Source organism: Petromyzon marinus, chromosome 72 (assembly GCF_048934315.1).
Source record: "Petromyzon marinus isolate PM22_M1 ecotype Great Lakes invasive population chromosome 72, UKy_Petmar_22M1.pri1.0, whole genome shotgun sequence".
Taxonomy (NCBI): Eukaryota; Metazoa; Chordata; class Hyperoartia; order Petromyzontiformes; family Petromyzontidae; genus Petromyzon; species Petromyzon marinus.
In genome coordinates this window covers 3763583-3779023 of record NC_133738.1, presented here as the reverse complement: position 1 = coordinate 3779023, position 15441 = coordinate 3763583, and positions in this window count along the sequence as shown.

Here is a 15441-nt window from a genome sequence, read left to right as displayed (position 1 = left end):
ACAACCACCACCACATTACATTATGAGACCTCCTTTGCCAGAAACAAGATATGGGAATAGGTTTTAACCCTTTTTAACTGGCACACAAAAACTGACAACCTTTATTCAAGGCATCATGTTTGCAATAACCACAACACAAGCAGTCAAAATGCAAACAAAAAAGAGACAACTCTGATAATGATAATATTGGCACTGTCCTTGAATTTGATTGGTCCACACCCAAGACAGCTTTTCTTAGAGCCCCTTTAGTCTCTCCACTGGTGTTGGACCAGAAGACGCCAAAAGGCGTACAACTCAAAAACAGCGCACCATCAGAGTATTGAGGTGCTCGGGGTGAGCATTTACATTATGAGACCTCCTTTGCCAGTAAACAAGATATAGGAATAGGTTTTTACCCTTATAACTGGCACAAAATACTGACACATGAATTAAGGTGTCAGTTTTTGTGCCAGTTAAAAGGGTAAAACCTATAATAACAACAACAACAACCACAAGACAACTAAGATTAAGGACATCAGTCTAACTCCTTACTACAATGAACAAAGACATGGCCAAAAACCCCCCAAAAAAACGTGAACACATTTTTTTAATGTTGTCGCCAATGTTGTGGCCACTTTACAGGGGGTCTGTCCCGTGACTTCCTCCTCGTGCACCTAGCCTGGCACGGCAGTCAACCAATGGCGCGTGCCAGGCGAGGTGGTCAACATCTACACCGGGATCGAGAGAGACACACACACACAGATTTCAAATATACAGCAGCAGCAGTAGCAGGCATAGTTAGGGTTAGAGGGATAGAACCCACGACCTCCTGTATACCAGGCGAGGTAGTCAACATCTACACAGAGAGATAGACACACACACACAAAGACCCATAGACTCACCGCACAAAGACCCACAGACTCACCATACAGAGACCCACAGACTCACCACTCACCACACAGAGACCCACAGACTCACCACACAGAGACCCATAGACTCACCACACAGAGACCCATAGACTCACCACACAGAGACCCACAGACTCATCACACATAGACCCATAGACTCACCACACAGAGACCCATAGACTCATCACACAGATACCCACAGACTCACCACACAGAGACCCACAGACTCACCACACAGAGACCCACAGACTCAACACACAGAGACCCACGGACTCACCACACAGGGACCCACAGACTCACCACTCACCACACAGAGACCCACAGACTCACCACACAGGGACCCATAGACTCACCACACAGAGACCTACAGACTCACCACACAGAGACCCACAGACTCACCACACAGAGATCCACAGACTCACCACACAGAGACCCACAGACTCATCACACGGAGACCCACAGACTCACCACACGGAGACCCACAGACTCACCACACAGAGATCCACAGACTCACCACACAGAGACCTGTAGACTCACCACGCAGAGACCCACAGACTCACAACACAGAGACCCACAGACTCACCGCACAAAGACCCACAGACTCACCATACAGAGACCCACAGACTCACCACTCACCACACAGAGACCCACAGACTCACCACACAGGGATCCACAGACTCACCACACAGAGACCCACAGACTCACCACACAGAGACCCACAGACTCACCACACAGAGCCCCACAGACTCACCACACAGAGACCCACAGACTCACCACACAGAGATCCACAGACTCACCACACAGAGACCTGTAGACTCACCACGCAGAGTCCCACAGACTCACCAAACAGAGACCCACAGACTCACCACACAGAGACCCACAGACTCACCACACAGAGACCCACAGACTCACCACACAGACCCATAGACTCAACACACAGAGACCCACGGACTCACCACACAGAGACCCACAGACTCACCACACAGAGACCCACAGACTCACCGCACAGAGACCCACAGACTCACCACACAGAGACCCGCAGACTCACCACTCACCACACAGAGACCCACGGACTCACCACACAGAGACCCACAGACTCACCACACAGGGATGCATAGACTCACCACACAGAGACCCGTAGACTCACCACACAGAGACCCGTAGACTCACACACAGAGACCCACAGACTCACCATACAGAGACCCACAGACTCACCACTCACCACACAGAGACCCACAGACTCACCACACAGAGACCCACAGACTCACCATACAGAGACCCATACACTCATCACACAGAGACCCACAGACTCACCACACAGAGACCCACAGACTCACCACACAGAGACGCATAGACTCATCACATAGAGACCCATAGACTCATCACACAGAGACCCATGGACTCACCACACAGAGACCCATAGACTCACCACACAGAGACCCACAGACTCACCACACAGAGACCCACAGACTCACCACACAGAGACCCACAGACTCACAACACAGAGACCCATAGACTCACCGCACAGAGACCCACAGACTCACAACACAGAGACCCACAGACTCACCATACAGAGATCCATAGACTCACCGCACAAAGACCCACAGGCTCACCGCACAGAGACCCACAGACTCACCATACAGAGACCCACAGACTCACCACTCACCACACAGGGACCCATAGACTCACCACACAGAGACCCACAGACTCACCACACAGAGACCCACAGACTCACCACACAGAGACCCACAGACTCACCATACAGAGACCCACAGACTCACCATACAGAGACCCACAGACTCACCACTCACCACACAGAGACCCACAGACTCACCACACAGAGACCCATAGACTCACCACTCACCACACAGAGACCCACAGACTCACCATACAGAGACCCACAGACTCACCACACAGAGACCCACAGACTCACCACACAGAGATCCACAGACTCACCACACAGAGACCTGTAGACTCACCACACAGAGACCCACAGACTCACCATACAGAGACCCACAGACTCACCATGCAGAGACCCACAGACTCACCACACAGAGACCCACAGACTCACCACACAGAGACCCACAGAGACCCGTAGACTCACACACAGAGACCCACGGACTCACTACACAGAGACCCACAGACTCACCATACAGAGACCCGTAGACTCACACACAGAGACCCACAGACTCACCATACAGAGACCCACAGACTCACCACTCACCACACAGGGACCCACAGACTCACCACACAGAGACCCTTAGACTCACAAACAGAGACCCACAGACTCACCATACAGAGACCCACAGACTCACCACTCACCACACAGAGACCCACAGACTCACCACACAGAGACCCACAGACTCACCACACAGGGACCCACAGACTCACCACACAGAGACCCACAGACTCACCACTCACCACACAGAGACCCACAGACTCACCACACAGAGACCCACGGACTCACCACACACCACACAGAGACCCACAGACTCACCACACAGAGACCCACAGAGACCCACAGACTCACCACACAGAGACCCATAGACTCAACACACAGAGACCCACAGACTCACCATACAGAGACCCACAGACTCACCACTCACCACACAGAGACCCACAGACTCACCATACAGAGACCCACAGACTCACCACTCACCACACAGAGACCCACAGACTCACCACACAGAGACCCACAGACTCACCACACAGAGAAGCATAGACTCATCACATAGAGACCCATAGACTCATCACACAGAGACCCATGGACTCACCACACAGAGACCCATAGACTCACTACACAGAGATCCACAGACTCACCACACAGAGACCCACAGACTCACCACACAGAGACCCACAGACTCATCACACAGAGACCCACAGACTCACCATACAGAGACCCACAGACTCACCACACAGAGACCCACAGACTCACCACACAGAGATCCACAGACTCACCACACAGAGACCTGTAGACTCACCACACAGAGACCCACAGACTCACCACACAGAGACCCACAGACTCACCACACAGAGACCCACAGAGACCCGTAGACTCACACACAGAGACCCACGGACTCACTACACAGAGACCCACAGACTCACCATACAGAGACCCGTAGACTCACACACAGAGACCCACAGACTCACCATACAGAGACCCACAGACTCACCACTCACCACACAGGGACCCACAGACTCACCACACAGAGACCCGTAGACTCACACACAGAGACCCACAGACTCACCATACAGAGACCCACAGACTCACCACTCACCACACAGAGACCCACAGACTCACCACACAGAGACCCACAGACTCACCACACAGGGACCCACAGACTCACCACACAGAGACCCACAGACTCACCACTCACCACACAGAGACCCACAGACTCACCACACAGAGACCCACGGACTCACCACACACCACACAGAGACCCACAGACTCACCACACAGAGACCCACAGAGACCCACAGACTCACCACACAGGGACCCATAGACTCACCACACAGAGACCCATAGACTCAACACACAGAGACCCACAGACTCACCATACAGAGACCCACAGACTCACCACTCACCACACAGAGACCCACAGACTCACCATACAGAGACCCATAGACTCACCACTCACCACACAGAGACCCACAGACTCACCACACAGAGACCCACAGACTCACCACTCACCACACAGAGACCCACAGACTCACCATACAGAGACCCACAGACTCACCACTCACCACACAGAGACCCACAGACTCACCACACAGAGACCCACAGACTCACCACACAGAGAAGCATAGACTCATCACATAGAGACCCATAGACTCATCACACAGAGACCCATGGACTCCCCACACAGAGACCCATAGACTCACTACACAGAGATCCACAGACTCACCACACAGAGACCCACAGACTCACCACACAGAGACCCACAGACTCATCACACAGAGACCCACAGACTCACAACACAGAGACCCATAGACTCACCGCACAGAGACCCACAGACTCACAACACAGAGACCCACAGACTCACCATACAGAGATCCATAGACTCACCGCACAAAGACCCACAGGCTCACCGCACAGAGACCCACAGACTCACCACTCACCACACAGAGACCCATAGAGTCACCGCACAGAGACCCACAGACTCACCACACAGAGACCCACAGACTCACAACACAGAGACCCACAGACTCACCGCACAAAGACCCACAGACTCACCATACAGAGACCCACAGACTCACCACTCACCACACAGAGACCCACAGACTCACCACACAGGGACCCATAGACTCACCACACAGAGACCCACAGACTCACCACACAGAGGCCCACAGACTCACCACACAGAGACCCACAGACTCACCATACAGAGACCCACAGACTCACCATACAGAGACCCACAGACTCACCACTCACCACACAGAGACCCACAGACTCACCACACAGAGACCCATAGACTCACCACTCACCACACAGAAACCCACAGACTCACCATACAGAGACCCACAGACTCACCACACAGAGACCCACAGACTCACCACACAGAGATCCACAGACTCACCACACAGAGACCTGTAGACTCACCACGCAGAGACCCACAGACTCACCACACAGAGACCCACAGACTCACCATACAGAGACCCACAGACTCACCATGCAGAGACCCACAGACTCACCACACAGAGACCCATAGACTCACCACACAGAGACCCACAGACTCACCACACAGAGACCCACAGAGACCCGTAGACTCACACACAGAGACCCACGGACTCACTACACAGAGACCCACAGACTCACCATACAGAAACCCGTAGACTCACACACAGAGACCCACAGACTCACCATACAGAGACCCACAGACTCACCACTCACCACACAGGGACCCACAGACTCACCACACAGAGACCCACAGACTCACCACACAGAGACCCACGGACTCACCACACACCACACAGAGACCCACAGACTCACCACACAGAGACCCACAGAGACCCACAGACTCACCACACAGGGACCCATAGACTCACCACACAGAGACCCATAGACTCAACACACAGAGACCCACAGACTCACCATACAGAGACCCACAGACTCACCACTCACCACACAGAGACCCACAGACTCACCATACAGAGACCCATAGACTCACCACTCACCACACAGAGACCCACAGACTCACCACACAGAGACCCACAGACTCACCACTCACCACACAGAGACCCACAGACTCACCACACAGAGACCCACAGATTCACCACACAGAGACCCACAGCCTCACCACTCACCATACAGAGACCCACAGACTCACCACTCACCATACAGAGACCCACAGACTCACCACTCACCACACAGGGACCCACAGACTCACCACACAGAGACCCACAGACTCACCACACAGAGACCCGTAGACTCACACACAGAGACCCACAGACTCACCACTCACCATACAGAGACCCACAGACTCACCACTCACCACACAGAGACCCACAGACTCACCACACAGAGACCCGTAGACTCACCACAAGTCAGCTGGTGGTGAGTGTGTTGCACTGTGCAAGTGGTATTCTGTTCTGGGTGGATGAAGCCACCAGCGGCCATTTTTTTTCTATTCTTCCCACGCTTTCCATAAACTCACTCTGTCTTTTGTCTCATCCACAAATCTTGCAGCTGAACTTTAACCCAGTTTCAGTGTTCAGCTTCTTTCCTTCGGGTAATAGCCCTGTGAGCCATGCGGCTGTTGGATCGGGTCGCAACAGCAACCACAAGAACAACAACAAGCAAAACAAAAATACGAAAAAAAAACCACTAACAGGAAAAATAAAAAAACATCTTAAAGCGACTGCTGCGTGTTGACTTTGTGCAGAAACAGAAAATCCGTGGGACAGCAAAAAACCCGGCAAACAAAATATTCCTTGGAAAAAGAAAGGGCACCACAATGTACAGCAACCACCAGGTGCTGTGTGCAATGCATCCAAGTGTGGATGCAAAGTCAAACAACAACAACAACCACCACATTACATTATGAGACCTCCTTTGCCAGAAACAAGATATAGGAATAGGTTTTTACCCTTTTTAACTGGCACAAAAAACTGACAACCTTTATTCAAGGCATCATGTTTGCAATAACCACAACACAAGCAGTCAAAATGCAAACAAAAAAGAGACAACTCTGATAATGATAATATTGGCACTGTCCTTGAATTTGATTGGTCCACACCCAAGACAGCTTTTCTTAGAGCCCCTTTAGTCTCTCCACTGGTGTTGGACCAGAAGACGCCAAAAGGCGTACAACTCAAAAACAGCGCACTATCAGAGTATTGAGGTGCTCGGGGTGAGCATTAACATTGTGAGACCTCCTTTGCCAGTAAACAAGATATAGGAATAGGTTTTAACCCTTTTTAACTGGCACAAAAAACTGACAACCTTTATTCAAGGCATCGTGTCTGCAATAACCACAACACAAGCAGTCAAAATGCAAACAAAAAGAGACAACTCTGATAATAATAATGATATTATTGGCACTGTCCTTGAATTTGATTGGTCCACACCAGAGACGACTTTTCTTAGAGCCCTTTAGTCTCTCCACTGGTGTTGGACCAGAAGACGCCAAAAGGCGTACAACTCAAAAACAGCGCACTATCAGAGTATTGAGGGCTCGGGGTGAGCATTTACATTATGAGACCTCCTTTGCCAGTAAACAAGATATATGAATAGGTTTTAACCCTTTTTAACTGGCACACAAAAACTGACAACCTTTATTCAAGGCATCGTGTTTGCAATAACCACAACACAAGCAGTCAGAATGCAAACAAAAAAGAGACAACTCTGATAATAATATTGGCACTGTCATTTACATTATGAGACCAAAGGAGGTCTCATAATGTAAATGTTCACCCCGAGCACCTCAATAACTCTGATGGTGCGCTGTTTTTGAGCTGTACGCCTTTTGGCGTCTTCTGGTCCAACACCAGTGGAGAGACTAAAGGGGCTCTAAGAAAAGCCGTCTCTGGTGTGGACCAATCAAATTCAAGGACAGTGCCAATATCATTATTATTATCAGAGTTGTCTCTTTTTGTTTGCATTTTGACTGCTTGTGTTGTGGTTATTGCAAACACGATGCCTTGAATAAAGGTGTCAGTTTTTGTGTGCCAGTTAAAAGGGTAAAACCTATTCCTAAACCACCACCACCACAAGACAACTTAGATTAAGGCCGTCAGTCTAACTCCGTACTGCAAACAATGACGAACATGTCCAAATCCACCCCCCCCAAAAAAAAACGTTTTCCAAATCACCCAAAAAAATAAATCAGTAATTACAACTTAACAGTGATCACAAGGGGGCACTGTGATCGAATTTTTGTTGTTGTTGAGTTTTACCATAAACTACGTTTTAAGAAAAACAACCAACTTCCCAATGCGGTATCGACTGTAAACTTGGTATACTTATGTCAAACCGATGGCACTACTATATTAGATCATGAAAATTAAATAATAATAAAAAATATATATGTATTTTTAAACATTCGTGTTTTTTTAACGTGTCATGTTTCTGCTAGGGTCTTAATTGGCCGTGTTTTTTTTGTTTATTGCAATACGGAGTTTAGGCTGATGGCCTTCATCTTAATTGCCTTGTGGTTGTGGTTATTGTAATAGGTTTTAACCCTTTTAACTGGCACAAAAAACTGACACCTTTATTCAAGGCATCGTGTCTGCAATAACCACAACACAAGCAGTCAAAATACAAACAAAAAGAGACAACTCTGATAATAATGATATTGGCACTGTCCTTGAATTTGATTGGTCCACACCAGAGACGGCTTTTCTTAGAGCCCCTTAGTCTCTCCACTGGTGGTGGTGATGGTGGTGGTGGTGATGGTGGTGGTGGTGATGGTGGTGGTGATGGTGGTGATGGTGGTGATGTTGATGGTGATGTGTACACGGTCCCCAGTTTTTTTCCCCACGAATATTTTGCTGGGTTTTTTTTCACTCTCTCCCATGGGCTTTTTCAGTTTTGCACAAAGTCACGCGCAGTAGCCGCTTTAAGTTTTGATTATTGATTTCTATTTTCATTGTTCGCGTGGTTTTTTCGTGGTTTTTGTGTGTGTGTGTGTTTGTTTGTTACGGTTTCAGCCCCCAGTCTAGAGACGAATGGCTCGCTGGGCTGGACTCCCCCACCCCTCCAAATGAATGGGAATTGTGAAACTAAAAATGAATGGAAGCGTAATTGGCCCTCGGTTCTCACTTGCGTTGTGGCGAGGCTTCGAGGCCACTCATTGCAGTCGTGAAGTTCTTCCATTAAACTAGCGGGGGTACCTTTATCAAAAGCGTGGTTTTCAAAAAAAAATTTCGAGAGCTGTTTTTTTTGTTTGTTTAAATGTTTCTCGTGATTGGTATCCGCCACCGGGTGTATCCGCTGCTGTTTGCAAAAAAAAAGAAATAATATTTACTCTGGGGCGTGAGATATTGTTGGCCGATAAGACACAGAGCGAGAGAGGTCTCATCACACACACACAGAGACTCATAGACTCATCACACAGAGACCCATCACACAGAGACCCATAGACTCACTGCACAGAGACCCATAGACTCATCACACAGAGATCCATAAACTCACCACACAGAGACCCATAGACTCACCACACAGAGACCCATAGACTCATCACACAGAGACCCATCACACAGAGACCCATAGACTCATCACACAGAGACCCATCACACAGAGACCCATAGACTCATCACACAGAGACCCATCACACAGAGACCCATAGACTCACCACACAGAGACCCATAGACTCATCACACAGAGACCCATCACACAGAGACCCATAGACTCACCACACAGAGACTCATAGACTCATCACACAGAGACCCATCACACAGAGACCCATAGACTCACCACACAGAGACCCACAGACTCACCACACAGAGACCCATAAACTCATCACACAGAGACCCATAGACTCACCACACAGAGACCCATAGACTCATCACACAGAGACCCATAGACTCACCACACAGAGACCCATCACACAGAGACCCATAGACTCACTACACAGAGACCCATAGACTCACCACACAGAGACCCATAGACTCACCACACAGAGACCCATCACACAGAGACCCATAGACTCACTACACAGAGACCCATAGACTCATCACACAGAGACCCATAGACTCACCACACAGAGACCCATCACACAGAGACCCATAGACTCACCACACAGAGACCCATAGACTCATCACACAGAGACCCATAGACTCATCACACAGAGACCCATAGACTCACCACACAGAGACCCATAGACTCATCACACAGAGACCCATAGACTCATCACACAGAGACCCATAGACTCACCACACAGAGACCCATCACACAGAGACCCATAGACTCACTGCACAGAGACCCATAGACTCATCACACAGAGATCCATAAACTCACCACACAGAGACCCATAGACTCACCACACAGAGACCCATAGACTCATCACACAGAGACCCATAGACTCATCACACAGAGACCCATAGACTCACCACACAGAGACCCATCACACAGAGACCCATAGACTCACTACACAGAGACCCATAGACTCACCACACAAAGACCCATAGACTCACCACACAGAGACCCACAGACTCACCACACAGAGACTCATAGACTCATCACACAGAGACCCATAGACTCACCAAATAGAGACCCACAGACTCATCACACAGGGACCCATAGACTCACCACACAGAGACCCACAGACTCACTACACAGAGACCCATAGACTCACCACGCAGAGACACATAGACTCACCACACAGAGACCCATAGACTCATCACACAGAGACCCATAGACTCACCACATAGAGACCCACAGACTCATCACACAGAGACCCATAGACTTACCACACAGAGACCCACAGACTCACCACACAGAGACCCATAGACTCACCACACAGAGACCCATAGACTCATCACATAGAGAGAGACCCATAGACTCATCACACAGAGAGAGACACATAGACTCACCGCACAGACCCATAGACTCACCACACAGAGACCCATAGACTCACTACACAGAGACCCATAGACTCACCACACAGAGACACATAGACTCACCACACAGAGACCCATAGACTCACCACACGAAGACCCATATACTCACCACACAGAGACCCACAGACTCACCACACAGAAACCTATAAACTCACCACACAGAGACCCACAGACTCACCACACAGAGACCTGTAGACTCACCACACAGAGACCCATAGACTCACCACACAGAGACCCTTAGACTCACCACACAGAGACCCTTAGACTCATCACTCACTGCGTTTCCAGGAAGTCATAATATTTACTTTGTGGCAAGATGCCAAGCGAACTTTCACCCACAAAGGCATACACACGTGAATGGTGGTTGTGGTGGTAGCAGTAGTGGTGGTAGTGGTGGTGGTAGTGGTGGTAGTTGTAGTGGTGGTGGTAGTGGTTGTGATGGTGGTGGTAGTGGAGTTGGTGGAATCCACACACTCTCCACTCACCACACAGAGACCCACAGACTCACCACACAGAGACCCGTAGACTGACCACACAGAGATCCATAGACTCACAATACAGATACCCATACACTCACCACACAGAGACCCATAGACTCACCACACAGAGACCCGTAGACTGACCACACAGAGATCCATAGACTCACAACACAGATACCCATACACTCACCACACAGAGACCCATAGACTCACCACACAGAGACCCGTAGACTCACCACACAGAGATCCATAGACTCACAACACAGAGACCCATACACTCACCACACAGAGACCCATAGACTCACCACACAGAGAACCATAGACTCACCACACAGAGAACCATACACTCACCACACAGAGACCCACAGACTCACCACACAGAGACCCATAGACTCACCACACAGATACCCATACACTCACCACACAGAGACCCATAGACTCACCACACAGAGACCCGTAGACTCACCACACAGAGATCCATAGACTCACAACACAGAGACCCATACACTCACCACACAGAGACCCATAGACTCACCACACAGAGATCCATAGACTCACCACACAGAGAACCATAGACTCACCACACAGAGACCCATAGACTCACCACACAGAGACCCGTAGACTGACCACACAGAGATCCATAGACTCACAACACAGATACCCATACACTCACCACACAGAGACCCATAGACTCACCACACAGAGACCCGTAGACTCACCACACAGAGATCCATAGACTCACAACACAGAGACCCATACACTCACCACACAGAGACCCATAGACTCACCACACAGAGAACCATAGACTCACCACACAGAGAACCATACACTCACCACACAGAGACCCACAGACTCACCACACAGAGACCCATAGACTCACCACACAGATACCCATACACTCACCACACAGAGACCCATAGACTCACCACACAGAGACCTGTAGACTCACCACACAGAGATCCATAGACTCACAACACAGAGACCCATACACTCACCACACAGAGACCCATAGACTCACCACACAGAGATCCATAGACTCACCACACAGAGAACCATAGACTCACCACACAGACACCCATAGACTCATCACACGGAGACCCACAGACTCACCACACAGAGACCCATAGACTCACCACACAGAGACCCATAGACTCATCACACAGAGACCCATAGACTCACCATGATGATGATGATTGTTGTTGTGATGATGATTGTTGTGATGGTTGTTGTTGTTGTGATGGTTGTTGTTGTTGTGATGGTTGTTGTGATGATTGTTGTTGTTGTGATGATTGTTGTTGTTGTGATGGTTGTTGTTGTGATGATGATTGTTGTTGTGATGATTGTTGTTGTGATGATTGTTGTTGTTGTGATGATGATTGTTGTTGTTGTGATGGTTGTTGTTGTGATGGTTGTTGTGATGGTTGTTGTTGTGATGGTTGTTGTTGTTGTGATGGTTGTTGTTGTGATGGTTGTTGTTGTGATGGTTGTTGTTGTGATGATTATGGTTGTTGTGATGGTTGTTGTTGTTGTGATGGTTGTTGTTGTGATGGTTGTTGTTGTGATGGTTGTTGTTGTGATGGTTGTTGTTGTTGTGATGGTTGTTGTTGTGATTGTTGTTGTGATTGTTGTTGTTATGGTTGTTGTTGTGATGGTTGTGATTGTTGTTGTGATTGTTGTTGTTGTGATTGTTGTTGTTGTGATTGTTGTTGTTGTGATTGTTGTTGTGATGGTTGTTGTGATGGTTGTTGTTGTGATTGTTGTTGTGATTGTTGTTGTTGTGATTGTTGTTGTTGTTGTGATGGTTGTTGTTGTTGTGATGGTTGTTGTTGTTGTGATGGTTGTTGTTGTGATGGTTGTTGTGATGGTTATTGTTGTTGTGATTATTGTTGTGATTGTTGTTGTTGTGATTGTTGTTGTTGTGATTGTTGTTGTGATTGTTGTTGTTATGGTTGTTGTTGTGATGGTTGTGATTGTTGTTGTGATTGTTGTTGTTGTGATGGTTGTTGTTGTGATGGTTGTTGTGATTGTTGTTGTGATTGTTGTGATTGTTGTTGTTGTGATTGTTGTTGTGATTGTTGTGATTGTTGTTGTTGTGATTGTTGTTGTTGTGGTGATGGTTGTTGTTGTGATTGTTGTGATTGTTGTTGTGATTGTTGTGATTGTTGTTGTTGTTGTGATTGTTGTTGTTGTGATGGTTGTTGTGATTGTTGTTGTTGTGATGGTTGTTGTTGTGATGGTTGTTGTTGTTATGGTTGTTGTGATGGTTGTTGTGATGGTTGTTGTTGTTGTGATTGTTGTTGTGATTGTTGCGATTGTTGTTGTGATTGTTGTTGTTATGGTTGTTGTTGTGATGGTTGTGATTGTTGTTGTGATGGTTGTTGTTGTGATGGTTGTTGTTGTGATTGTTGTGATTGTTGTTGTTGTGATTGTTGTTGTGATTGTTGTTGTTGTGATTGTTGTTGTTGTGATGATTGTTGTTGTGATTGTTGTGATTGTTGTTGTTGTGATTGTTGTTGTTGTGATGGTTGTTGTGATGGTTGTTGTTGTGATGGTTGTTGTTGTGATGGTTGTTGTTGTGATGGTTGTTGTTGTGATGGTTGTTGTTGTGATTGTTGTTGTGATGGTTGTTGTTGTTGTGATTTTTGTTGTTGTGATGGTTGTTGTTGTTGTGATGGTTGTTGTGATGGTTGTTGTTGTGATGGTTGTTGTGATGGTTGTTGTTGTGATGGTTGTTGTTGTTGTGATGGTTGTTGTGATGGTTGTTGTTGTGATGGTTGTTGTGATGGTTGTTGTTGTGATGATTGTTGTGATTGTTGTTGTGATTGTTGTTGTGATTGTTGTGATGGTTGTTGTTGTGATTGTTGTTGTTGTTGTGATGGTTGTTGTTATGGTTGTTGTGATTGTTGTTGTTGTGATTGTTGTTGTGATTGTTGTTGTTATGGTTGTTGTGATGGTTGTGATTGTTGTTGTTGTGATTGTTGTGATGGTTGTTGTGATGGTTGTGATTGTTGTGATTGTTGTTGTTTACAGCTCCACGGGGCCCTGCGTGGACTCACTGCCCACACGTCCCCACGTGGAGCTCAGCTACGTCCATGGGGCGTCGTTGTGATGGGTGTTGTTGTGATTGTTGTTGTTGTGATTGTTGTTGTTGTTGTTTACAGCTCCACGGGGCCCTGCGTGGACTCACTGCCCACACGTCCCCACGTGGAGCTCAGCTACGTCCATGGGGCGTCGTTGTGATGGTTGTTGTGATGGTTGTGATTGTTGTTGTTGTTGTGATTGTTGTTGTTGTTGTGATTGTTGTGATTGTTGTTGTGATTGTTGTTGTTTACAGCTCCACGGGGCCCTGCGTGGACTCACTGCCCACTCGTCCCCACGTGGAGCTCAGCTACGTCCATGGGGCGTCGTTGTGATGGTTGTTGTTGTGATTGTTGTTGTTGTGATTGTTGTTGTTGTGATTGTTGTTGTTGTTGTTTACAGCTCCACGGGGCCCTGCGTGGACTCACTGCCCACTCGTCCCCACGTGGAGCTCAGCTACGTCCATGGGGCGTCGTTGTGATGGTTGTTGTGATGTTTGTGATTGTTGTTGTTGTGATTGTTGTGATTGTTGTTGTTGTGATTGTTGTTGTTGTTGTTGTTTACAGCTCCACGGGGCCCTGCGTGGACTCACTGCCCACACGTCCCCACGTGGAGCTCAGCTACGTCCATGGGGCGTCGTTGTGATGGTTGTTGTGATGTTTGTGATTGTTGTTGTTGTGATTGTTGTGATTGTTGTGATTGTTGTGATTGTTGTTGTTGTTTACAGCTCCACGGGGCCCTGCGTGGACTCACTGCCCACACGTCCCCACGTGGAGCTCAGCTACGTCCATGGGGCGTCGTTGTGATGGTTGTTGTGATGGTTGTGATTGTTGTTGTTGTTGTGATTGTTGTGATGGTTGTTGTGATGGTTGTGATTGTGATTGTTGTTGTTTACAGCTCCACGGGGCCCTGCGTGGACTCACTGCCCACTCGTCCCC